This window comes from Trachypithecus francoisi, unplaced genomic scaffold, assembly GCF_009764315.1.
Source record: "Trachypithecus francoisi isolate TF-2019V2 unplaced genomic scaffold, Tfra_2.0 Contig01554, whole genome shotgun sequence".
NCBI lineage: Eukaryota > Metazoa > Chordata > Mammalia > Primates > Cercopithecidae > Trachypithecus > Trachypithecus francoisi.
Window position 1 is genome coordinate 1,651,665 of NW_022681439.1, and position 25,836 is coordinate 1,677,500.

Here is a 25,836-nt window from a genome sequence, read left to right on the forward strand (position 1 = left end):
ACAAAACTGAAAGACTGGAGTCTGAAAAGAGAATGTTCTTGCCAGAAATTAGTCAAGGAGAAGGGGAAGCCTGATGTGGATTTTGCACTAGGACTCTGGCCTCTCAGAGACAGCAGAGCATAATGATGGTTTGGAGCAGGGTATGAGCCCAAGGAAAGTGGAGGTTCAGGGATTTTTCTGAGCAGCCCTGCTGCTATAATGAGCTTACTACTTCCTGGGCACTTCCCAGGAGAACCAGAGATTCCATCAAAGAGGCAGAACCTGAGCTCAAGCTAGGTTGGGCTGTTATTCTGACCTGGAGACCATCCTCCCTCTCTTCCCTAACAAGGCCACACCATGATAATTATAATGACTTTTTTCTGTTCTTCCCAGACTCATTTCTATTTGGTTAAAAATGCACTTCCCTAATGATTCATTTATCAGGCTCTTCCTGTATTTAATCATGCTTTACCCAACACCCCCCAAAAAACCATTTGAAATTAATTGTTATCCAACAAGGCCCAGGCTTCTCATATTCTCATCTTATTGCACAGTACAGCATTGCCTTAAGTTATAGCAGTAATTAAACTGTGCTTTAATTAAGTAAGCCCTACCCTGCTCTTGTAACAGTCCCATTCAGGCAATTTCCTTCAAATAATTTCCTTCATTTCAGTATTATTACTTACACCTACTGGGGCTAGAAGACTATATATGCAAGCACAGGGTGAGATTTTGTGTTGTCTTTGGGTGTTGACTAACTACCTTGGGCAACATTGGTCATTTCTAGAGCTCTATAAAATCTAGATCCTTGTTTTCTCCCTCCCAAATCTCTTCTGAAAAATGAAGACTTTCTGCCATTCTTCAACTCAACTGTAATCAGTCTATAAATCTCTAGACCCAGGGAAGAATTGATATTTATAGCTCCTGCTGTTATTCGCATCAGAAAACCTGGCAGACTGGAGGATACAAACTTTGAGTGCCTACCTGAAGCACCATAGTGTGGGATTCCTCGGATCTCTATTGAGTTACAGAAAACATACAGAGTTTGGTACAACTCTGCTCTGTCAGCTTTGCAAATAGAGTGCTATTATGTTTTCCAGGCCTGGATGTCCCAAACCAACACAGTCAAGGTGTCTCTTGGTCTGAGACTCATGCCTCTGTAGGATTTTTTTTTTTTTTTTTTTGAGACAGAGTCTTGCTCTGTCACCCAGGCTGGAGTGCAGTGTCGCGATCTTGGCTCACTGCAAGCTCCGCCTCCCGGGTTCACGCCATTCTCCTGACTCAGCCTCCCAAGGAGCTGGGACTATAGGTGCCCATCACCACGCCCGGCTAAATTTTTTTTGTATTTTTAGTAGAGATGGGGTTTCACCGTGTTAGCCAGGATGGTCTCGATCTCCTGACCTCGTGATCCACCCGCCTCGGCCTCCCAAAGTGCTGAGATGATAGGTGTGAGCCACCGCGGCCCGCCCGTGCCTCTGCAGGTTTTTTATGGCTAAGCCCAGGCCCCAGGTCAGTCACTGCCTCACGACTGGGAGTCAGTTTAGGCATTTCTGCTTGGTCTACCAGTGGTGACCCAACCCAGTAACTATAGGGGACACAGTGACCAAACCAACCGGGTTTACCGGGGATTGAGAGATTTCCAGGGACACGAGACTTTCAGTGCTAGAATCAAGACAGTCCTGGGAAAAATTAGACTGTTGGTCACTCTGAGGTTGGATCCCTAAGGGAAGGGCTCTGTCTTTTTTTTTTTGAGACAGAGTCTTATCCTGTCACCCAGGCTGGAGTGCAGCAGTATGATCTCTGCTCAATTCAACCTCTGCCTCCTGAGTTCAAGAGATTCTTGTGCCTCAGCCTCCTGAGTAGCTGTGATTACAGGTAGGTACTGCGAAGACCAGCTAATTTTTGTATTTTTAGCAGAGACGGGGTTTCTCCATGTTGCCCAGACTGGTCAAGCTCCTGACCTCAAGTGATCCTCCTGCCTTGGCCACCCAAAGTGCTGGGCTTACAGGCGTGAGCCACCGTGCCCGGCAGGAAGAGGTCCTTTCCTAATGCCCTGTGCCCGGAGAAGCCTAGCAGGTTGGGCTAGGATGGAACAGTCACTGACGACAAATTATATGGAATGATCAGGGACTTCCTATGGTTAGGGCCAAAATACAGAAAATGTATTTTTCCCCGTTTGGGGAGCGGATACTCCTCAAGCCGACAGCAGCTTTCCTTTCTCAATGGCCAGTCCATTCTGACTAAAGGACAGGCAGGAACTGGGTAAGACACCCATTCCCAGCATGCACAGAGAAGGGTAGGAAAGATTTACTAGAGAGTCAAGAGAGTCTAAGTTTAAGGGAAACAGGTTGAGAGGACAACACAGAGCTCCAAACCCAGGAGGACTCAGGAGGGCTAAGCAAAAAGCAGATTTGTTTTGTTGTCGCTGTTGTTTTTGAGACAGGGTCTTGCTCTGTCACCCAGGCTGAAATACAGTGGCGCAATTATAGCTCACTGCAATCTTGAATTCCTGGCTTCAAGCAATCCACTCACCTCAGCTTCCCAAAGTGCTGGGATTCCAGGCATGAGCCACTGTGTCCGGCCAAAAAGTAGATTTATAATCCAAGATAAACACACTGGACCTGTGGATCTCTGAGGTGCTTATTACATTATGAGGAATAACTAGCATTTATCAAGCCTTACTATGGGCCTGGCACCATTCTAGGTACTTTCAATTGGTTTACTCATTTAATCCTTTCTATGGGGATGGTATTAAGGTGATTATCACCATCTAACCGATGAGCCAGAGGAATGTTAAGTAATTTTCCCCAAGATTACACAAAGATGAAGGGAAGGAGCAGAGAATCTCTCCAGAGCTTGTGTTCTTAGTCATTACATTATATCCTTTCTTATAGGCTATTGGTCTTCCTCGGTTAAAATACAGATTTCCAGGCCCACCCGTATTTAATAAGTTTGGGGTGAGATCCAGGAATCTGCATTTTTAACAATAGGCAAAGTGATTATGCAGGGGTAAGCAATATCTTGGGGGTCAAGGGAGATCTTTGACCCCATGGGCATGTGTAGGAAATCCAGGATAGTGAGTGAGTTTACAGCAAGTTCTAATTCTGGATCTCTCAGTCTGGCCTGCCCACTCTGGCAGTGGATTTTTCTACCTCCATCAAGATTGATTTGTAAGTGGGGCAGGACTGAGGGTGAATGATCTTAACTGGGACTGGCAGAGGCAGGGAATAGCAACATCTCCTCCCTTCGGCCTGCCAGTGAATTTGCTTGGAGAGAAGATGTTGCCAGAACTGAGCGCTAAAGGTGCATGGCCAAGCACAAACTAGTAAATGTCCTGAAGTGCCCCTAGGACTGTGACTTTTAACTTTTGGAGATGAGGTAGTTCTCTGAGCTGAAAAGTGGTAGTAGCCCATGGAACTGTTTGAAACACAGAAACAAAGAAATGCTGAGGGCCGAGCACGGTGGCTCCTGCCTGTAATCCCAGCACTTTGGGAGGCCGAGGTGGGTGGATCACAAGGTCAGGAGTTTGAGACTAGCCTGACCAACATGGTGAAACCCCGTCTCTAACACAAATACAAAACTTAGCCAGGCATGGTGGCAGGTGCCTGTAATCCCAGCTATTCGGGAGGCTGAGGCAGGAGAATCACTTGAACTTGGGAGGTGGAGGTGGCAGTGAGCCGAGATAGCACCACTGCACTCTAGCCTGGGTAACAGAGCAAGACTCTGTCTCAAAAAAAAAAAAAAAAAAGAAAAAGGAAAAAGAAATGTTGGCCTGCCTGGCATGATTTTCAGTCAAACACAGAATCTGTGCAAAAGCCTTCTAGTTAGATATATGGTCTGAGCAGAAAAACATGGATGATTCTTTCTGTCTTCCTAATCTGAGGTTCAGAAAAACAGATTCCCTGCCTTTTTCTTTAAACAGGGAATCCTTATTCCCTGACTCTTCTCCAACATCAGCATTTGCATTTCGTGAGTGGCAGATCTGGACCACTGTGCTTTGAACAGTCGATCGAGGTCCTCTGGGTGTTTGCAGTGCTGAGTGCATTGGGGTTTATGTGTGTGTGTGTGTGTGTGTGTGTGTGTGTGTGTGTGTGTGAGAGAGAGAGAGAGAGAGAGAGAAAGAGAGAGAGGAGCACAGTAGCTTGTGCAAAGACTTTCTTTGCTATAGAAGCCTGATTCCAAACCTGTCTTCTTTCCCATAAGTAATTACAGTACACATTGCTGCTTCTCTTCAGTGTGCCTGTGTTCTGAAGCCGTGTGTCTCTAGCTAAGGAGAGCAGAGCCTGTTATCTTTCCTCAATCCACTGGCGAGCTATATATGGCCTTGGAGAATTGATGGAAATCATGTAAGTTACTGCTTCTTTCTCCTACCCTGTTCATGGCGATTTTTAGATAATTCCACCACAGCAGACAGACTGCTGCTCCTGATCAAAACTCTACAGATTCTCTCAGCAGAGTGTTCACCTGCCCGCCGGCCTTTTGTAGAGGGTAAGATAATAAAGAAAAATTAGCATTCTACCGAGTTCTTTCTTCTCATAACAGGCTCAGCAGCTGGCTCTTCCTGCTGAGCTTTATCCCAACTTTATCTTTGTGATTTGTGAAAGTAAAAAAGAAAGGAAGAACAATTAGGAGCATCATTTTAAGGTGTGTGTGCCTGGTGGAACCCTTTTAAGTGACATTCAGAAGACTTGGATACCCACAATCCCTTGTGCCCCGGGCTGGTCTGGCCCAGATTTCTTGCTTCAATGACACTCATTCTTCAGCTTGGCCATTGTGCTCTGGTCTCTTCTCCAATGACAATACCCAGGGAATAAAACAGCTTCCTTCTTTTTTCTGTCTTTATTTTAAGGGCAATTCCCCTAGTCCTTTTATTCAATCACAGAAAAAAAAAAGTTTGTTCTCATCAATGGTTCTGCTTGACTAAGACTAACCACAGGTAGATATACAGACAGATCTTAAAGCTGGTGGCCAGGAAACATTTTACCCTCTGTAGGTGAGCTGCTGTCTAAAAAATGCTCAATCTGCAGAAATCTGAAATTTCAAACATACTGACAGCAATTAAAGGTAGTCCTTCCAAAAAGGAATTCTTCCCAAGATTGACTTCCATAGGTAGTTGCATACAGATCATTTGCTATAATTGAGAGATTGATGGAAATTCGCTGGAGAATAAAAATTAATTGGAGAGAAATTTAAAATCAACCTGTCAGAACAACCAGAAAGTCAAAATCTCTCAGAGATGTAAATAATCCTTTGAACTATAACGAAAGCCTATGCTAAAATAACATTTCATATATAAAAATCTAAACCATATTTTTGTTTTTATAGCTAAAGTCTATAAAACTTGATGAACTGAATTTGAGTAATTTCATTTTTAAAGCTAAAGTCTGATAACATTTGATTGATTTCTAGAGGCTCATCCGTAAGTATAAGAAACAAACTAATGTAACCATATCATTACTCATTTTCTCATTCCATCATGTCATCATTTCCAGTGAGGACAGAAATGCAAATTAGATTCATATCAAGTGGAAGGAAAAAATATTCTTTTCTGTTTGAAAAAAAGGCAGTCATAAAAAGAACCACCCAAAAGTTTTATAATTTTCTTCTGTTTCTCTTAAACATCTTGACAATTCAATAGCTATAAAATAGTATCTTATTCTTTGACCTTATTTCTCTATCTATAAAAAAAATACTTTTACATATGTTTTTGGTCATTCAGGTTTTCTCCTTTGTGAATGGCCCTAAATTAGTATTATGGTTGTCTTTTTTAATTTGTTCATAGGAGTAAATCTATATTACAGATTATTATATATATTATATATATATAATATAGATTTACATTATCCAATACAGTAGCTACTGGCCACATGTGATTGTTGAACATATAAACTGGGGCTAATTCAAACTAAAGTATGTTCTAAGTGTGAAATAGACACTGTGTTTTAAAAACATTACAAAATAAAGAATGTAAAATATCTTATTAATAATTTTAGAATGATTATATGTTGAAATGGTAGTAGTTAGGATATATTCAGTTAAATAGAAGATATTATTAAAATGAATTTCACTTGTTTCTTTTTTATATGATGCTGCTAGAGAAGTTTTTAACATCGCTTTTTTTTTTTTTTTGATGGAGTCTCTGTCGCTCAGGCTGGAGTGCAGTGGCCTGATCTCGGCTCACTGCAAGCTCCACCTCCCGGGTTCACGCCATTCTCCTGCCTCAGCCTCCCGAGTAGCTGAGACCACAGGTACCTGCCACCTCACCTGTCCAATTTTTTTGTATTTTTAGTAGAGACGGGGTTTCACTGTGTTAAGCCAGAATGGTCTCAATCTCCTGACTTCGTGATCCACCCGCCTCAGCCTCCCAAAGTGCTGGGATTACAGGCGTGAGCCACCGCGCCCGGCTTAACGCTGCTTTTTAATGACATTACAAGAAAATTTAAAACTATGTATCTAGCAAGCCAGATAGCAAAATAAGAAGCCTCAGACCCTCCTTCTCCTCATGGAGACACTGATTCCATAATACACAGAATAATTCCCTTCATGAGAAATCCTGAAAAAAGTTATGAGGTTCCTGCACTCCAGATGTACAAAATCAGCCACGTTAATTTGTGGCACTACTCACCATAGTCCCTTTCCCCGGCTCAGTGCAGTGTAATTGGAAGAAACTCTTTAGCACCTGGTTTCTCCCTGGGGAGGGAAAGAGAAGATTGAAACATATATCCAACATGCAGATTTTTAGGGGGTTGCCCAAGAAACTGGTTTCTATCCTACCTGAATCTAAGCATTGACACAAGAGAGAGCCAGGAGGGCACTGAGAACAAATGTGGGCCAGGCGCGGTGGCTCACACCTGTAATCCTAGCACTTTGGAAGGCCAAGGTGGGTGGATCACTTGAGGTCAGGAGTTTGACACCAGCCTGGCCAACATGGTGAAACCCTGTCTCTACTAAAAATACAAAAATTAGCTGGGCATGGTGCCTCACACCTGTAATCCCAGCTACTCATGAGGCTGGGGCAGGAGAATTGCTTGAACCTATGTGGTGGAGGTAGCAACTGGCAACTACACTCTAGCCTGGGTAACAGAGTGAGACCCTGTCTCAAAAAACAAACAAATAAAAAATAAATGTGAAGTTTGGACTAGCCTATACTCAACTGACATCAGGATGGAATGAGCAAGAAAAATCCTCCCAACTCCTGGCTTCTCCCTAAGGAGGGAGAGTTGGAATGTATATCCAATGTTACTGCTTTTCCAGGGGTTTCCCAAGAGACTGGTTTCTGTCTCATCTGACTCAAAACTCTGACAGGAACAGGCACACTCTAGAAGCCTGGAAGTTGTTGATGACAAAACTGAGTTGGGAGGCTTGTGTAAATTCCAGTTCCCGAGAAACTTCAGTATGGAAGGCTTACACCAGAGGGAGTAAGAGATTATATGCTCCCAAAAAAAGAAACCAGAAAATCCTTCTAATTGGGAATTTACATGCACAGAGACAGAGAAGACATATCTACAGAGAAGGTGTGAGAGCTCCTAAAGTCTCTAGTCAGGCCGACTGGTGCAGGTCTTTCTCTGTATGAAGCCAGTTCGTAAAGACTGAGAGAGGGAGCTGTTACAAGGCATATGACAAAAGAGGAAAGCACGGTCCAATCAAAGAAACAAAACCCATCTCTAGAAATTGACACTGAAGGAATGTAGATGTGAATTACCTTACAATGAATTTAAAGGAAGCACCATGAAGTTGCTCAATTAGCTCCAGAAAATGGTGAATAAACAAAATGAGAACATTAACACGGAGGGTAGAAAATACTGTAAAGAATCAAACGAATTTTTGAGCTGGAAAATAGAATAATTGAATCAAAAACTTTCCTAGAGAGACTCAACAGCAGACCTGATCAAGCAGAAGAAAAAATCAGGGAATTCAAAGACAGGTCTCTTGAAATGATCTAATCAAAGGAGCAAAAAGAAAAAACTATAAAAAGGATAAATTTATCAGAATAAAATTCCCTAAGGAATTTACGGGATTCCATAAGAGGAACCAATATATGAATAATGGAAGTAACAGAAGAGGAAGAAAAAGAGAAAGAAGCAGAAAGCTCACCTAAGAAAAATAGATAACAATTTCAAATCTGGGAAAGGAAATTGACATCCAGATCTCAGAAGCCCAAAAGACTCCAGCTAGGATGATCCCAAAGAAGTCAACATGAAGAAACATTACAGTCAAATTGTCAAAAAACAAAGACAAAATCTTGAAAGCAGCAAGAGAAAAGTGATTTATCACGTATAAGGGCACATACTTAAGACTACTGGTAAATTTCTCAATAGAAACCTTGCAGGCCAGAAGGCAGTGGGATGATATACTCAAAGTGCTGAAAGAAAAAAAACTGCAAACCAACAATACTATTTTTTATTACTAATTCTAAAGAGGATGACAAAACTATCCTTTGAAATTGAAGGAGAAATGAAGACTTTCCCACCTCAGAGAGTTCATTACCACTAGATCAGCCCTACAAGAAAGACTAAAGGAAGCTGTTCAATTTGAGATGAAAGGAAGCCAGACAGCAACATGAAATCATATGAAAGTATAAAGCACACTGGTAAAAGTAAATGTATAAAATACAGAATACTTCCACATTGCAATGGTAGTATATAAATCACTTTTAATTCTGGTGTAGAAGTTGAAATACAAAGGCCGGGTGCAGTGGCTCACACCTGTAATCCCAGCACTATGGGAGGCCGAGGTGGGCAGATCACGAGGTCAGGAGATCAAGACCATCCTGGCTAACATGGTGAAACCCCTTCTCTACTAAAAATATAAAAATTAGCTGGGCATGGTGGCGGGCGCCTGTAATACCAGCTACTCAGGAGGCTGAGGCAGGAGAACCAGTTGAACCTGGGAGGCAGAGGTTGCAGAGAGCCAAGATCACGCCACTGCACTCCAGCCTGGGCAACAGAGCAAGACTCCATCTTGAAAAAAGGAAGAAGAAGGAGAAGGAGAAGAAGGAAGAAGGAGAAAGAAGAAGAAGAGAAGAAGAAGAAGAAGGAATACAAAAGTATAAAAAAAAACTATAACTATACAAACTTGTTAAAGGATACACAATCCTGAAAGCTGTCATTTGTGATTTTAATAACAAAGTATAGAACTAGAGAGAAGTAAAAGAGTAGTTTTTGTATACAATTAAAGTTAGATTGTTGCTAGCTTGAAATTGATTGTTACAATTATAAGATGTTTTATGTAAGTTCCATGGTAACTCCAAATAAAATACGTATAGAAGATACACAAAGGAAAATGAGAAAGGAAACAAAGCATGTCACTACAAAAAAAAATCAACATACAAAGGAATACAGTAAGAGAGGAAAAGATGAACAAAAAAGCTACAAGACAGAAAGTAATTAATGAAATGGCAATAGAAAGTCCCTACATAGAAGTAATAAATTTAAATGTAAATAGATTAAACTTCTCAATCAAAAGACATACATTTTAATAAAACAAACAAGATCCAACTATATGCTATCTATTTCTGCCTTTGGGACTGTCACAGACAACCGGTTCCCAGCAATGGCCAGGGTTGCAGAACTACATGATCCAAAACACAAAAACTCTTACACAAAAGCTTCAGAGGCCAAGAAGCATGACAGGCACCTGGAGCACTGGAACTGTCTATGAAGGATTCACTATAGATTTAAGAACACACATAGGCCGAAATGAAAGGCTGGAAAAGATGTTCTATGCAAATGGCAACCAAAGAGAGCACACTTACATCGGACAAAATAGACTTTAAATCAAAAATTACCACAGAAAAATTAGGATATTATTCAATGACAAAAGGATAAATTCACTAGGAAGATAATAATAATTATAAATCAATATGGACCCAGCATCAGGGCACCTAAATATATGAGGCAAACATTGGCAGAGCTGAAGGGAGAAATAGAGAGCCTGACAATAATAATAGGAGATTTCAATGCTCCATTTTCAATCTTGGGTAAAACTTTCAGACAGAAGATGAATGAGGTAATAGAGGACATGAATGACACTTTAGACCAAATGGACCTAACAGACATACATGGAAGATTCTATCCAGAAGTAGCAGAATACACATTCTTCTCAAGCGCACATGGAACACGCTCTAGGTTAGATCATGTAGTCAATCCAGATATCTGCCCTGTACAACCATCTCCCTAAGGGACATGTAGATACAACATACCAGACTCATCCCAATGATCCCACAACTTCATAGACTGTGTAGATATGCTACAGTGATCACTCCTAAGTGCAAAGTCACAGTATGGTCCCTACAGACTCATGTCCACTTTCTCTAAACCCACCAATTAGAACTCCCCACAGGAAAACCATTTGAGTAAAGTCCTGGACCCCAATAAAGACTTTGGCACACAGGTTTGCTCTCTCTGTCTCTCTCTCTCTCTCTGTCTCTCTCTCTCTCTCTCTCTCGCCACCTGCTGGTTGAGCATGATGATGCCTGGCCCCTCCCCCAAGCACCCCCACCCCCAGTCTCCTCCTGTCCCTCCCTCTGCAATCTTCTATTTGTCTTTCATCAGCATCCCTCTTCTCTCATGGATCTGTAAGTAACACACTGCTTCTGTTACTTCCTATGTTTTTTTGTGCTGCTTCCTCTGTCTCACCTGACCAGCATACTAGAACCTGACTTCTTTCCCAGTCAGGGCTCTCCTAGAGAGTGGCTACCAGGGTAAGAATAAACTGGACACAAGTCAGAGGAGAACCACAAGGGCATCTGCCAATATAAACAGGTTTCCTGTGAGAGGGACACCTGGTCACAGGTTGGACACTTAGGCATTAAGCCATCCACCAGGATAAAGAATTATCCCACGAAAGGCACACTGTAAACATCCATGACCAAACTCCTTGGATTCCAATCAGGGGAGGGCTACAGTTTATGGTCACTTTCCAAAGAGAGACCTCAAGACTGAAATAGAGGAAAAATCACAAGCATGTATATTTGATCTCTGCCCCTGGTTCCTAACATAAAGTTCCTAGAACCCTAGTAGACAGCACTGGAAGGATCTTTGTTCTAATACTCAGCCTTTGATCCCAGTTCCTGACACAGAGATCCTATGATCTTTGTGGTTTCCTGACTGGTAGGAGTATCTAACACAGCCTCAGACCTAAAGTCACAGAAATCTAGTTCCCAGTTTGAGAGAGAATCTGTTTATTCTCCTGGCCCCTGGCAATTGCTTCATTCCCAAGCTGTAACCCCAGTCTATTTTTCTGCCTCTATTCTCTAGCATGAAGCATGGTCTCATATTTCAGTCTCACAAAGCATCCCTAGGCATGGCTTCCCTTAAGGAATGGTGTGGATTTCTGGTTCCCATTGAACCACAAAGTTTCACCCTCTCCTCACTGCTACTTAAAAACAACAACAAAAAAAAACACACAAAAAAAGCTTTGGGATGCGTCCGTTTCTGTCCATGATGATACTCTTTCCTATTTTGGAGCACAGCTCATTTTAATATCCTGTCATTATCTTATCTGTAATTTTTCTGTATGCTAGGACAGAAGGGGAAGTTTTCTGCAAGCATCCAATACACAATTTAAAATGATAGAATTATATTCATTAATATGGTAAGATATTCATGATACACTCATATGTAAGGAGGAAATATTACCAAACAGGACAAATGGCTGCTCCCATTTAAAATACTAACAATCAAAATAGGTGCATATATCCATGTATCCATTTATACATATATCCATGTATCCATGTATCCATTTATATATGTATACATAGAGGCGACTATATTCATGTTTTGGAGGGGATGACTGGAACAGAGGGAGGTTTAGGTTACATCAGAGGACATACAAGAGGAAGAATGAAAAGGAAACTTTGAATGAGGTGCATTCAGGCTTTATGCAGTGACCTCATCCTGTTCAGAACACAGCAGTGGCTCTATGCTCCCATCTGGCAAACCAGGAATAGATGGCCATGTGACAGTTTGCCTTGTCATCGCCTTAGAGCTTCCCAGCTTTATTCTATTACCTACAGGATGCAGTTCCTTTTGGTCTTTCCCTTACTTCGGCCACTGCCAAATGACTCCACATGTGGTTTCTCTAACATGTGGTTTCTGCTTACTCCCCATTCCTACTGCCCCATGGCCTTGGCTCCCCGCTTCCTCTCTGTATTTCTTCACCTCTGTAATTCCTACTATTCACATCTAACTTTATTTTTCTTCTGTCCTAGCTCCAAAAGAAGGAAGCAAATCACTCAGGATAGAGCACCCTTTCTGGTTAAATTTCTCACACCAAATCATTTCAGAGACCTCTGGCTTCCTGGTGTCCAATGTGTATATTTCTGCCTTTGGGACCATCACAGACACCTGATTCCCAGCAATGGCCAGAGCTGCAGAACCACATGACACAAAGCACAAAAACTCTTGCACAGAAGCTCCAGAGGCTGGGAACTTACGTTAAGGCACTGGGAATGTTTACGAAGGGTGGGTGGGATTGTAGCTTCTTTCTCTCTCTCTCTCTCTCTTTTTTTTTTTTTTGCTTGTCTTCTTTTTCCATACAGTGTGCCTCCCTTATCCAAGACTTCACTTTCCAAGGTTTCAGTGACCCCAGGACAAGAGCTGTCAGAAATATTAAATGGAAAATCTCCCAAATAAATAATTCATCAGTTTTTTTGTATCTATATCCATTTAATAAGTGATAAAACAAGTAAAAATAGAGATTGATAATCAATCATTTTCAAAATTGTACAGAAGAGTGTTCATCAGTTTTAAACTGAACAGTGTTCTTAGTATTGTGATGAAATCTCACCCTGCATGGTTCGTACCACTCAGAACATGAGTCTTCCCTTTGTCCAGTGGATCTGTGCTGTAGACACTGCTCATCCATTAGTCACAATCTCGGAGATCAGATTGACAGATCACAAGAATGATGAATACAGTACAATAAGATATTTTGAGAGAGGAGACGACAGTCACAATATTTTATTACAGATATTATTATAATTGTTCTATTATATCATGCATTATTATAGTTAATCTCTTTACTGTGTCCAATTTTTTTTTTTTTCCAGACGGAGTCTCGCTCTGTTATCCAGGCTGGAGTGCAGTGGTGCGACCTCGGCTCACTGCAAGCTCCACCTCCCGGGTTCACATCATTCTCCTGCCTCAGCCTCCCAAGTAGCTGGGACTACTGGCGCCTGCCACCAGGCCCGGCTAATTTTTTTTTTTTTTTTTTTAGTAGAGACAGGATTTCACCGTGTTAGCCAGGACGGTCTCAATCTCCTGACGCCGTGATCCGCCCGCCTCAGCCTCCCAAAGTGCTGGGATTACAGACGTGAGCCACTGCGCCCGGCCCACTGTGCCAAATTTATAAATTAAACTTTAGCACAGGTGTGTGTGCATAGGAAAAAACGTAGTCTCTATAGGGTTTGGTACTATACAAGGTTTCAGGCATCCACGAGGGATCTTGGAACGTGTCACCTGTGGACAAGGGGAAACTACCATAAGAAGAGTAAAGAGGGGCCAGGTGTGGTGGCTCATGCCTGTAATTCCAGCACTTTGCAGGCCAAAGCTGGAGGATCACTTGAGGCCAGAAGTTCAAGACCAGCTTGGGCAACATAGCGAGACTCTGACTCCACCAAAAAAAAAAAAAATCAAATAAAGAAAAATTTTAAAAAGAACAAAGAGTATTTTCTCACATGAACATCATTGGCACAAATAAATATATCTCGTTGTTTATATTTTCTTAACCCTTTCTTAAATTGTACATTCTATTTAAGTGGTATTCTTTGCCATAATACCTTACTAGACTTGAAATTAGAGATACTAAGGGACTGTTTAGCTTTGATACAGTCGAGTGCAGAAACATACCAATGGTTGTCTCCATTAGCCATGTGCATGGAAAGTCAGGATAGTTAAATCCCAAAGCATCAACATCCATCTTCTGGTAGATTACCTGCCCTGGAAGGTGCTTACCTAAGTGGAAATAAACCAAAGGTTGTCTTCAAAGTCAAATTGTTAAAATGGCAATAATGATCACATCTGTTTTGTAAAATTTGGAATGATATGGTTATGATGATGTTGATGGCATCTTACATTTGCATAGTAAATATACTTTCAAGTGGAATTATATACATTTCATCTCCCTTGATTTCTGTAGCAATTCTGTAAAGTTGTCTACTTTACAGTAAACATGAGTTATTATCCACATTTTGTAGTTGAGAAACTGACACTCAGAGAGACTAAGTAAAATTGTGAGTTAAAAATAGGATTCAGAAATGTTGACTCTCAGTCCATTGCTTTTTCCAGGATACTTTGAAACCCAAGAATAAAAATGTAAATTATTTCCACTGGGAAGCACCAGTATAACCCTCTCTAGTCATTTGAATAATATGACTCAACTGAATATGAATACCACTCAACTCACAACTGGATCTCCATATGTTAATTAAATTACATCCATCAAACATATATTTTCCTTCTCCCAGTTGAGCCGTTTTCTTATGGAAGCGATAGCTTGGAGATGTCCAATCCTGACATTTTCACATTCTCATCCTTTAACAGTTGGTTTTGCTTCTTGAAGCACATCTGGGAATTTGAAAAAGTCCCTACTTTACCCCAACATGCTTGATGCGCACAAGTCTCCATCAGCTGGAGAAAGACGCAATGTTTCACCTACAAGAGTTTTAAAATGTGAAAGTTAACCTCACTACATAATACTGCTGTCAGCAACATTCTCATCCCCAAATTTCCAAGATCCTCACAACTATATCTTCAGCTGAGCACAAAGCATAGTATTATCAATAAGGTTTATATTTGTGAATAAAAGAATATTTGACTATAATGATGCAAACAAATAGGGGTTGATTTTTTTTCACATTCCAAGGAGTCCTGAGTTGGACAGGTAGTTAAGACAGGTGCTGAAAGATGCCATCAAGGAATGAGGTTATTTATATTATTCTGCTCCACCTACTAGTCACAAAATGGCTGCTGCATCTCCAGGCATTATGTTCACACTGAAGGGGAAAGGCAAAGCCTCATCTGTTCCCTCCTTTTGTTTGTTTGTGTTTCAGATAAAGAGAAGCTTTCTCAGAAATCCCTCCAGAAGAATTACCTTTAGATTTCAAGATCTCATTGGCCAGAGCTAGTTAACACGGCAAATTTTCTCTGCAAGAGAGGCTGGAAAATGAGGGAACAGCTTGTCGTAACTGATCATGACCAGTCACCATCCACCATCACCTGCAGCTGCACTCATGGCTGCTCAAAACAAAATCCAGCTTTGATTGTGGTAAGAGAGCCCGCCACACACGGCTCAAGTCTAACACAGTTGAGGCTAATGGATACCTGAGTCCACAGAAAATAAGAAAATGAGGCCAGGTAGTCCTAAAAACTGGGGAAAACAAAACCCCCGAAATTCCACTCCTAGCCCCACTCCCAAACGTGAGAAGAGCAGGTTGGTTCAAATATGCTCCAACTGAGTGACATGGGAGAAAGATGTTGAAATGTTGATTTGGTCAATAACAACATTTTTGCATATGTCAATGTTTTAAAAATAGATTGTATTGTCTGAGAACAGCTTTGGAACCTTATAATCTCACCAGGCACAGAGGGCTACGAATGGACCTGTTCCAGAGGGGATGCCTTGTGAACAGCAACAGAGCTGGCCTGGGGTGGTACTGCCAGCCAGCATCATGCTATCACGAGGCTCATGATGTTGCAAATTACTAAAATGTCTGGGAGTCATTTTCATTATCCTTATTGACAATTAGCTTTAATGGCAAAATAAAATCATTAGGCAGCAGTAAGTCTGGAGCATATAGCTCTTCCGTTAGAAAAGAAATTCAGTGGTATGAAGGCAAGCTTACCAAGTCTATGGCTCTTTCATGTGAACTAAAGCAGTATGAAGATAAGCTTCGGGTGACAAGCTGGGGAAAACAGTCACTGAATTCATTAGCAGAATTAATATTCCATGTGGCATTCAAGCTATTGCTTTACAAAGTATCTAAGATAATTAATAGAAAATGCGCTACAAAATGAATGGTATTTTAGCAACTTCTTTGCCAGCATGCATTGCAAAGACCACCAGTATTTAACACTCCCATTTCTTTTGTTCTTGCTCCTTGGAAGGCATCTTGCCAGTGGCTTGCCTATATTTAACATCACTGCTTGTTGACTTTGTCAAAGTTAACAGAACTATAATTTGCCTCTCGGTCGCTGTTCTGAAATTAAGGAACACTGAAGCTGTGGATGATTTCAATCCGTGTTTCTCAGTGGAGACACAGTTACAATCTTGGTCAGAATATGTTCTTGTTGTGGGGAACTGGGCCCCATAGTCCATGGCATTATCATCCCTGGTCCTGGGCACTAAATGCCAGTAGCAACCTGCAGTCCTTGTATGGGAGTAATGGTCCCATACACTCCCACAGATCCCCAAATATCCCCTAAGGCACAGTTAGGCCACAGGCCAAGATCCAGTGAATATCTGAACTTTACAGATGTTCAAACTGAGATGCTTAGTAGCCCAGATTCTACAGTCATGGATGATAGAGGCAGGACTCAAACTCAGTTAGGGGAACTTCATATGGCAACAGGTTTTCTCTGCCATCTAAAGGAAAATTAGTAATGTCCTCCCTTGTTCATAAAAGCTATTTAATCAATATTTGTGGCATAACCGAGAATCCAATCCAATTAAAGCCAATAGTATGCATTAGCAGATGGTCATCTATGACAAATGGCATCCTTAATACATATAAAAGGAAAGGTATTTTGCATTTGGGCTGTGGCCTAAGACATTCATTGGAGAGGTCCTGCATTGCTTTCAAGGTCAGACAAAAGGCAAAGGCGTTTTGGGTAAGGACTTTAGAGTAAGGACAGGATGCAGTGATTCTGTAAACAATGCGGCTGGAGGCCCAGAGAAGCACCCTGTACAATCTTGTGCTTATGGACCCGGAGAAAAAGACTCAGAAAGATTTTCTGTAACATTTCCCCTACTTCCTTTAGCCAAATAAGCTTTTATTGGGTAGCATTTCACCCCTATGGCCTGGACTTCTACCTCTATTGTTGGAACAATAGTCCTTCACTAAATAGAAAGGAAAGCAGAAAGGGGAAAATCTCTTCAACACAAAACTCCACAGAATTTCCTGGACAATGTGATAAGCATTTCTTTGATATGAGACTTAGAATGTATCAAATACTCTTCTTTCTGCCACCCTGCCTTGTTAGTCACTGATGTACACAATCTTTTTTTTTTTTTTTTGAGATGGAGTCTCGCTCTGTCTCCCAGGCTGGAGTGCAGTGGCCTGATCTCAGCTCCCTGCAAGCTCCGCCTCCCGGGTTCACACCATTCTCCTGCCTCAGCCTCCCGAGTAGCTAGGACGACAGGCGCCCGCCACCTCGCCCGGCTAGTTTTTTGTAATTTTTAGTAGAGACGGGGTTTCCCCGTGTTAGCCAAGATGGTCTTGATCTCCTGACCTTGTGATCCGCCTGCCTTGGCCTCCCAAAGTGCTGAGATTACAAGCTTGAGCCACCGCGCCCAGCTGATGTACACATTCTATGTATCACTTAGTCATTTCACAAAATTACTGAGTGCCTTCAATGTGACAGGCACTGTGCTCAATTTGGAATACAGCTGTGAAAAAAAATGCACACAGCTTGGAGAAAGATGCAGAAGAACAGATATCCAGCTTTGGAAAACCAGGTTCAAATCCCAGCTTGGTCACGTTATAACTTTTTTGTTTGTTTTTGTTTTTTGAGACGGAGTCTCACTCGTCCCCCAGGCTGGAGTGAGTGGCGCCATCTCCGCTCACTGCAAGCTCCGCCTCCCGGGTTCCCGCCATTGTCCTGCCTCAGCCTCCGGAGTAGCTGGGACTACAGGCGCCGCCACCACGCCCGGCTAATTGTTCGTATTTTTAGTAGAGATGGGGTTTCACCGTGTTAGCCAGGATGGTCTCCATCTCCTGATTTATGTTCCACCTGCCTCGGCCTCCCGAAGTGCTGGGATTACAGGCATGAGCCACCGCGCCCAGCCATGTTATATCTCTTTAACTTGGTCTTATTCCATCTCTGAGCCTCAGTTTTCTCCTTTCTTTTTTTTATTTTTTATTTTTTAATTATTTTGTTTTTTTAAGTTCCGGGGTACATGTGCAGAATGTGCAGATTCGTTGCATAGGTGAACGTGTGCCATGGTGGTTTGCTGCACCTATCTACCTATCACCTAGGTGTTAAGCCCAGCATGCATTAGCTCTTTTCCCTAATGCTCTCCCCACTCCCACCCTCCCCCAACAGGCCCCAGTGAATGTTGTTCCCCTCCCTATGTCCATGTGTTCTCATTTTTCAGCTCCCACTTGTAAGTGAGAACATGCGGTGTTTGGTTTTCTGTTCCTGTGTTAGTTTGCTGAGGATGATGGCTTGCAACTCCATCCATGTCCCTCAGAAGGACATGATCTTGTTTCTTTTTATGGCTGCATAGTATTCCATGGTGTATAGGTACCACATTCTCATTATCCAGACTGTCACTGATGGGCATTTGGGTTGAGTCCATGTCTTTGCTATTGTGAAATTGTGGAAGACAGCGTGGCGACTCCTCAAAGATTTAGAACTGGAAATACCATTTGACCCAGCAATCCTATTACTTGGTATATACCCAAAGGAATAGGAATAATTCTGTAATAAAGGAAAATATACGTGTATGTTCATTGCAGTTTTCTCATTTCCAGAAGGGGGGAAACACCTACTTCCTAAGGTTATTATAAGAATTAAATATCTATCATAAAAATTCCATCTACAGTGCCTAGCACATAAATATAAGGGTTTTATTTCTTTTTGCTTCTGAAAGTCCTGTGCTCTGATATCTTTGCTGCTAAGACTTTGAGTAAGCTACTAACCTCATGATTTCTTCATCTCTAAGGGAAAATGCTACCCACCTTGTGAAGAGGGAACAGGGATGGTCCCAGGGGTGTCATGAGATTCAAGTGACATGATAGAAAAAAGCAAAAAGATTCTCATGAATCTTAATCTAATTTTTCATACTTCATTGAAATTTTAAGTACACATACACACTAATATGTTTAATTTGATTTAGATTCACAACAGTAGGTTCAGAACTGGAATAACACACTGAATTCTGAAAAATGGCATATGCTTTGAATTTTTTTTTTTTTTTTTGAGATAGGGTTTCCCTTTGTTGCCCAGGCTGGAGTGCAATGACATGATCATAGCTCACTGCAGCTTCAAACTCCTGTGCTCAAGTGATCCTCCCTCCTCAGTGTCCCAAGTAGCTGGGACTACAGGCACATGCCACCACACCTGGCTTATTTTTAAATTTTTTGTGGAAACAGTCTTGCTTTGTTGCCCCAGCTGGTCTCAAACTCTTGAGTTCAAGCTATCTGCCCACCCCAGCCTCCCCAAGTGCTGGGATTACAGGCTTGAGCCACTGCGCCCGGCCGGTTTGTTTCCATTTCTAATAGCAGGTTTGACTCTTGGGATAAGAAGATTATTTCCTCCTCCTTATGCTGGATAACTCCTCCTCTTCTTCTGAGACATAGACCCTGGGATACCTTCTCTGGGCAGCTCCTGACTACTCCACCCTCCCGGTTGACTTCCAGATGAGCTGGGCATTTCTTCTGGCACTCCTCTGATACTGTGTTGACCTATCTCAAATCACCAGCCACTCTGCATTCATTGCTGTGGTTTGCCTCTTCACCTCTGCCACTGGACTAGAAGAGTTTGGAAACGTCCAGAGACCACTCTCAACTTCACCCTGTAACCCTTCACAGGTAGGAGATGCCAAACGTATACTAGATACCTGAAAGATGAGTCAAATAAAGATACCCCAAAGTTCTGTAAAGCCATACTGCCAAAAGTGTCATGATGGTTTTCCTTACCCACCTTCTCAGCAGTCATGGGATCTGCAATTGTATCACCGAAACAGAGACCATCAAAGTTATTGGATAAGAGTATAAGTGATGTCAATCAAAAAAAAAAAATCTTTAAGGTGTTGTTCTTTTGATTTTGAAAGCCAGTGACCGAACTCTGGGATGTTGTGGCAAGAAGAGATAGTCCCTTTAGGACAAGGAAGAGATCATTTCTAGTTATGTCTCCCTTTTTATAGGCTTCTAGGAGGCCATTTCTTCCCCCGAAATCAGTATGGAAGTTAAAAACAATGGTATGGTATATTTCAGATCATTATTCATTTGGGATCCACATGGAAGCAGCATGAGCTACGGTTAATTCTGCCCAAACCTATCATTCCATTGGTTATTTATCTCCACAGCCTCTGCATGGTTTCCTCTCTGGTCAGGACAACCGGACAGGCCTTCTAGGAGAGTTTGTGGTTTTTGTGGAATAGGCAATGAAGGAAAAGGGAACAGAAGGTGTCTGTTACTGACTTCTTCTGCTAGCCTTTATGTATTTTGCATACATTATTTCATTTAATCCTCTCCAAAGCCCTGCGAGTTAGTTAAGCAGCTCATTATCTTAATTTCACAGATGTACACCCAAAGACTCAGAGATACTCGGTAACTTGCCCAAGGTCACACGGACTGTAAGCAGCTCTCAACACTGCGTGGGACTTCTGCACAAGGAAATTTCTCTTTGGGAGAAGTCACCAAGTTGCATCCAGCACATGGACTGGTTCTTTTACTCATCCACAGGCTTCGAAGTCAAACAAAGGAATTGAGTCCCAGGTACCGAATATACTGATTGACTATAAGTTTGTGTGCAAGTCAGTTACTTAATTTTTTATTTTGTTTTTTTCTGAGACAGAGTTTTACTCTTGTTGCCTAGGCTGGAGTGCAATGGTGCAATCTCGGCTCACCACAACCTCGGCCTCTCGGATTCAAGTGATTCTCCTGCCTCAGCCTCCCGAGTAGCCGGGATTACAGGCATGCGCCACCACGCCCAGCTAATTTTGTATTTTTAGCAGAGACGGGGTTTCTCCATGTTGGTCAGGCTGGTCTCGAACTCCTGACCTCAGGTGATCCGCCCACCTCGGCCTCCCACTTAATCTTTTTAAGTCTCAGTGTTCTCATTTGAAAATGAGGACTGTAAAAATGCCTGGCTCCAAGGACTATTTGAAAGATAAAGTGGGAGAATACATGGAAGATGCTCACCACAATGCAGCTATGCTGGAGACAAAAGGTTTAGCTACGTTTCTGCGACTGAAGCAACCCCATTGTAACAGTAAAGCTAGTGTCTTAATCAACTCTCAAAGAAATGGCAAGCTCCGTTTTAATGATGATATACACTGAGTACTCATGAGGAAGAGACAGATTCCACCTGAGGGAGTAGAGAAGGCCCTCTTTAGATGAGCCTTACGGGATCTGTCATATTTCCTGATGTGGATGGGGTTTGGGATGTGGATGGGGGCATTCCTGCATTACAACCTTTTGCAGTTCAGGGGTTGCAAGGGATTGTATAACAGGAATGGGGAACTCAGTAAACAAGGCTTGAGATGTGACAACATGTGGCCAGGCTGTCAGGCAGAAATCAATGGGAGGGTCCATGGAGGAGAATAGTAGGAGATCCAGCTAGAACGTAGGTTAGTGTCAGAGTGGGAAGAATCTAGCCTACCAGGCTCCAGGGCTTGGGCTTCGTTCTGCAACCAGTGGGGAGCCATGAGAACTTTCTAAGCATATTTTCATTTGCATGTTGGGATGAGAATCGGAAAGGCCATCTGGACCATGCATCAGAAGGGTCTTCCTGCTGGACTCAGGAAGACCACAGTGAGACTGCAGAACATGAGGAGTCAACAAGAGTGTGGGAAGGGAATGCAGAGCACAGCTCCTGCCTGACAGGGTGGATGGCAAGTGTCAATGAGGCAGGCCTGTTACTCCTTTCTCTAGGGCAATGCTGCTTGGTGTTCCATCCTCTTTTTCAGAATCAAAAGTCATGTAAGTTTAAGGAGGTATGTAAGCACTTGAGAAGTGGAGGAACTCTAAACATAAGACACAAACAAAAAAATCAGGGGGCCAGGCCCGGTGGCTCACACCTGTAATCCCAGCACTTTGGGAGGCTGAGGTAGGTGGATCACCTGAGGTCAGGAGTTCAAGACCAGCCTGACTAACATGGTGAAACCCTGTCTCTACTAAAAATACAAAAATTAGCTAGGTATAATGGTGGGCACCTGTAATCCCAGCTACTCAGGAGGCTGAGGCAGGAGAATTGCTTGAACCTGGGAGGCAGAGGTTGCAGTGAGCCAAGATCATGCCATTGCCCTCCAGCCTGGTTGACAGAGCAAGACTCCATCTCAAAAAAAAAAAAAAAAAAAAAAAAAATCAAAATCAGGGTCATTAGTGGGCTTGGCAGCAGTGCAATGTTACTTCATCTCGATGGCTTCCTGGTTGAATCTAAAAATACCTACAATAGGATTTTGCAGTATAAACATCTATTGGAGTTGCTATTCAGTAAATGGACTGATGAATATCATATTCCCATTTTCCCATGGCTCTGCATTCCAACACTCTTCTGGAGAAGGTATATTGATCAAAATCAAGTCATTAGGAAAGAGAATACTGACTGAGAGCATTTCCCTTCAGGGGCTATGTTACCGTCTTTGCTCCCAAAGCACAAATGGCAGGATTACCACGAATGCCCCAGGACCAGATACAACCAAACCCTCCTAAATGCCTAAGGTTCAAGGATACATCTGGATTTTAAAGGTAAAAGACATTTGCCTTCAGATTTTTATTATAAGCAGAGAGACAGAAGGCCTAGAGCACAGAAAGTTTAAATAAGGCTATGAACTGAAAATCTTAGTGCAAGACTGGTTAGTAATAAAGAGGGAAAGACGTGAATTCATGATAAATAAAAATTCAAAGGGCAACTTGGGGTATTTCAAAACATGGTGTTGGAGCATTAAGCTGGCCATGTAGAAAAAAATAAAAGATTTAGATTCCTGCATACTCATTTATCCAAAATAGACTCCAGATGGAAAATCAAAATACTAAAACAAATCATCTGAAAAATTTTTTAAAAGTAATTATAATTTTGGATTAGGGAAGAAATTCCTAAGCATAAAATATACTAAAAGCCATAAAGAAAAAAAGATTGATAAGTCTGACATTATAAAAAGTAAAAATGGTGGCCAGGCATGGTGGCTCATGCCTTTAATCCCAGCACTTTAGGAGACCAAGGTGGCCAGATCACTTGAGTCCAGGAGTTTGAGACCAGCCTGGGAAACATAGTGAAACCCTGTCCTATAAAAAATCCAAAATATTAGCCAGGCGTGGTGGTGCACACCTGTATTCCCAGCTACTCAGGAAGCTAAGAGTTGGGAGGATCGCTAGAGCCTGGGAGTTTGAAGCTGTAGTGAGCTGTGTTCATACCATTGCCACTGCACTCCAGTCTGGGTGACAAAGCGAGACCCTATCTCAAAATAAAAAAAAAAAAAAGTAAAATATTGTAAATATGTATTAATATATAATATAAATATAAATATGTTGTTTGGGATTTTTTTTTTTTTTGAGACGAGTCTCGCTCTGTCGTCCAGGCTGGAGTACAGTGGCACAATTTCAGTTCACTGCAACCTCCGCCTCCCGAGTTCAAGCAATTCTCCTGCCTCAGCCTCCCGAGTAGCTGGGACTACAGGCGCCCACAACCACACCCAGCTAATTTTTTGTATTTTTAGTAGAAATGAGGTTCCACCGTGTTAACCAGGATGGTCTCAATCTCCTGACCTTGTGATCCACCCATCTCAGCCTCCCAAAGTGCTGGGATTACAGGCGTGAGCCACCATGCCCGGCCTACAATATAAATATGTTTTAATAAAGTCGATCTGAGAAAAAAAGAATTTGCAACACATATGACTGCCTCTCACCTGGCCTCTACACTTCTGTCGGCAGGAGTTTAAAAGCCACCCCAAAACTCTAATTGCTCATGTCAAAGCTCCCTCTTCTACTAACTTCAGTCTCCCAGCACCCTCCTCCCCACCCTCCCAGCTTCACCTCCAGTGTCTTCCTTGGAATCATCAGTGCTAATTTCGATTGTGACTTTTATCCCTGTTCGGATCAATCACCTCAAGAAACCCAGATTCCCCTGGTTACTTGAACTCTTATTCTCGCATTTGGTCCTTATATGCCATTTCTGACCCGACACCTCACCCATCCCTAATTTTCTTTTTTTTTTCCAAGATGGAGTCTCACTCTGTCGCCCAGGCTGGAGTGCAGTGGCGCGATCTCATCTCACTGCAACATCCACCTCTTGGGTTCAAGCAATTCTCTGCCTCAGCCTCCTAGTAGCTGGGAATACAGGTGCCTGCCACCACGCCTGGCTACTTTTTTTGTATTTTTAGTAGAGACAGGGTTTCAACATCTTGACCAGGTTGGTATTGAATTCCTGACCTTGTGATCCACCCGCCTCAGCCTTCCAAAGTGCTGGGATTACAGGCATGAGCCATTGCACCCGGCCCACCTGTCCCTAATTTCTAAAACCATTCCCCTGTGCCCTGAGTTCACAGCAGAACCCCACCACATCTAACTTCTTCTCTGGACATTTCCATCCACTTTCTCCTCTTACTGCAACCTGGCTGTTTCTAGGACACTACTTCCTGAAATCCCTGTCCAGGGGCCTCTATTTTCTCTCCTTCCCCCAATTAATCTGTAGACCTGGAAATCAGGTAGGTGTCCACCCCCTTCTCATGACCATGACCAGGCCATCAGCACCCCAGCTCAGCTGCCATGTCATAAGCACAACACTCTTCAGTACAGTTACCCACTGTCCCAGCCACTTCCCTGCATTTCTCGAAGATTTTTGAGGTCCTGGTCCACTTCCATTCTTTTCAACACTACTTCTCTCATAATTTTCGTGGTTCCAATGACGATCCTTGTAACAACCCGACATCTGGGTTCTTTGACCTCTTTCCTCCCAGTGTTGTTGTCCTTGACTTTGTCCCAGCCACTGACTCTCCCACGGTCAAACATTGTTATTACCAATAACTGCCATCCCTCTACAAGTCAACAGCAAGCATTTTGTTCTCCAATCACCCACTCTTGTGTTTCCAGCTAATTCTCTCTCGTAAACAATTATTTGACCCTTAACACAGAGATAAGAAGAAGCATTAAACCCACTGTCTGTCACTCACCTTGAGTATTTCATTTGCTTACTTACTTTAAATCCCAGGCTCCATAATTTCAATCACTCCTTTGCACTGAGCTTCAACTTACCTGCTCCCTCTTGCTTCTTCAAACTCATCTGGTGTCAAGGACTGACTCGAGTCTCCCTTGCTACCACCAATATTTATATGGTGAAGCTTTAACTCCCAGCATGACTTTTTTTTTTGGAGATAGGGCCTCTAAGAAGGTTATTTGGGTTAGATGACATAATAAGGATGGGGCCCTAATCCAATATGATTGGTGTCCTTATGAGACCAGGAAAAGACCCACAGAGAAAAGGCCATGTGAGGACACAGTGAGTAAACAATCATGTACAAGCCAAGGAGACAGGACTCAGGAAAAACTAACCCTAGTGGCACCTTGATCTTGGATTTCTGGCCTCCCAAACTGTGAAAAAATACATTTCTGTTGTTTAAGCTGCCCAGTCTATGTTATTTTCTAATGGGAGCCCTAACAAACAAGTACACCTGGAAAATCCCAAGCTCAGTTAAATCCTTCTGTTATCGCCCCCCTGTGTGTACCTGTGCAGTTGAATTTGGCTGCAAAAGACAAAACCAACCAACCAAAGTACCCTCAACCCTGGGGACTGGTCTCACATTAACTCGTGACTAACAACCTCAAGTGGGTCCTTCGTGTTTCAGGACAGTCACGCTGCATTTCCTTAGTTGATTTATTCTCCTACTCTCATACACAATCATATCATGCATTCTCTTCTCTCCTCAAACCTCCACCATCTTTTCCCTGACCTTCACCTTCAGCAAATGATGTTG

At 42.4% G+C, this 25,836-nt stretch overlaps 1 long non-coding RNA gene across 1 annotated transcript in view; it reads right to left on the reverse strand.

Moving 5' to 3' along the window:
* LOC117063106 overlaps positions 1 to 25,836 on the reverse strand; it is an 85,855-nt gene that overhangs the window by 10,122 nt on the left and 49,897 nt on the right. Inside the window, exon 2 of the long non-coding RNA XR_004428733.1 lies at positions 6,605 to 6,669. This is a non-coding gene — a long non-coding RNA (uncharacterized LOC117063106). The remainder of the gene's footprint in view (positions 1 to 6,604; positions 6,670 to 25,836) is intronic.